Here is a 2,399-nt window from a genome sequence, read left to right as displayed (position 1 = left end):
CGCACTGCTGCGTCGTCGGAGTAGCCTAGTAGGTATTCTGAAGAGCTGCAGAACAACTTGCCCATTGAGTGACTGAGGAGCGAAGAACAGTGAAGCCTCGTTTTATTATCTTCAAACTCAATCCCTCACCAGTGAGACATTACACGACGAGGAAAAGGTCATTACCAACATATCCAGCAACTGTGCGCAGGCATGCGAGCGCGCGCCCGCCACGCTGAAACAGGCACTCTGACGCGCGCGCAAATGAGACCTGTGCCGAGTGCGTTAAAACTATAAAATCAGGAGTTGGCGTGACAAGGATATCCTTTATGGGGATTGTGAGTGTCTGAAATATGTGCAACTATTCCTTGCTATAGTTTAATAATACTGACAGATATAATCAGTCAATCTGATATGCGCATTTGCCTCTCCCGATGGCTGATTTTGGACACATGGGCACTAGGGTATCTTTTGATACGAGAGGTTGAAAGGATCCTTTTTATTTGTTTAGTACTGATCACATTAGAAGCAAAAGTACATCATAACAAGGCCATTATTACGTTCACATCGGCCCACATGCCTAAAACGCAGTTGGTGTTGAACTTGCTATTGAATGTTACCTGCAGGTGTCCCTACATCAGATTAACCCAAGTAGAAATTTCACAAAGTGAAATGGTTGACAAAATGGATTCGTCCTTTCCCACTCAATCACAAACATGTCTTCATAGGTCTACCTCAGACACAACTTTGTTAATTGTATTACAAAAATATATGTGAGCTTCTCTTCAATGTTTCAACTTCCTCTTGTAGGTTACGTAGACAAAGTCTCTGTGAGATAAACACAGGACAAATAACCCCTAACCAACTTATTCTAAGAAAGAATCTCAGACAATAGGACTGCTTTAGAGAAAGGTATGAAGTGGGAGAGAAAAGAGAATACATAAAGAAAAGGAAAGGATAACAAAAAGAGTTTAAGAAGAAATAAAAGAGTGAACGACTGAAATAATGGAAAGAAGGACAGAGACAGGTGTTTGGTGATGAACATTATATAGATAGCCTACATATGGATAGGGAAATATATCCACTTAAATATAAGAATATATCTACACCAACACTAAACTGAATCTGATACCCAGAAAAGTTTGGCGAAAGAAGAGGAGCGAAAAAGATGGGCTCTGATACAGCGAGACAGTTCGGCTGGAGAATAGTCAATAGTTGGCTTGCGGCTTCACGCCAATCACTCTCTGCCTAAAATGCAGCGATAATGAGATGGGTCATAAAATGCTCTTCTCTCCCATTATGAGTGATGAGATGCATTAAAGCTGACAGCGTATTACCTGCCAGTAATTAGGTTTTGTCATGGATTGAATTATTTCAAAGCAGGCTATCTGCGTAATCAGGCAATTTGCGGGGGAGAGGCTTTAGCGGGTCTTACAGAGACAGAGAGACTGAAAAACCCTGGAATAGGTTACTGCAGACACGGAGAGGAGAGAACTTCATTCTTTTCCTGTACCCACGCCAACATTTCATCTTACGCCATTATCACGTAAATTATTCACCGTGGACGTGGATATCTAGAATAGACATTAAACTTGATGAGGTAAAGGATGCCATTATCATATGCCATGATAGTCACATGACTGGATGAATGAAAAGTGTCCAGCGACGAAAGGGTGAAGTGCAGTAACTGTGCTTTGACACTTCGACAAAAGCACAACATTAATGCGAGGACACCGCTGTTTGTTATTATTCTCTCTCTCACTCTCTCTCTCTCTGGAATATAACAGGAGCTCTGGCTGCGAGTCCAAAGGAGGGACACAAAGGGAAAGGTGTGCAGCAATTCTTCTTTTCTGGTAAAAATAAATGAGGGGTTTAATTACCGGGTTCTGTGGAGGAAATCTTTCCGGGAGAGGATTGAAGTTAAGCATTATTTCTCTTATTTCCTCGTCTACTATCCTCGCTTAAGCCGCAGAGTATCCAGCGAGCATTTATTTAATGGAAACCTCAACTTAATCCCTCTTTACAAACCTCTTGCACTAAAAGGCCTATATAAAGTTAGAACAGCACGTTCCAGTTCACCAGACAAAAATCTGTTACATACCTTATCTGTAGCGAAGGAGGACGACAGAAACTGACCAAAGTTGTCGACGGCTCTTCTTTGTGCCACTTCGTTCCGTTTTATTGAACGTCACATAAAACCAGAGCGTTCATAGTTTATTGTAGTATGACCATGCAGTCTGGATCAAAATGAAATTGCGTCCGTCAATCCTCTTATAATGGAGTATATTTATAACACACGCTGTATTAATTGGTCAAAATATTATTATTAAAAATCTGTCTGCCAGGGAAGTTGTCGCGTGTAGGTGTCACACGTGTCTGTCTGTATTTTGAAGTATCAGTTGAATGGGACAAGCCCCATA

The sequence above is a fragment of the Alosa pseudoharengus genome, unplaced genomic scaffold (genome assembly GCF_046254945.1).
Source record: "Alosa pseudoharengus isolate Yale_2024_CS ecotype anadromous, Long Island Sound unplaced genomic scaffold, YU_APseudo_1.1 YU_APseudo_1.1_scf_20, whole genome shotgun sequence".
NCBI lineage: Eukaryota > Metazoa > Chordata > Actinopteri > Clupeiformes > Clupeidae > Alosa > Alosa pseudoharengus.
This window is presented reverse-complemented; position numbering follows the sequence as displayed.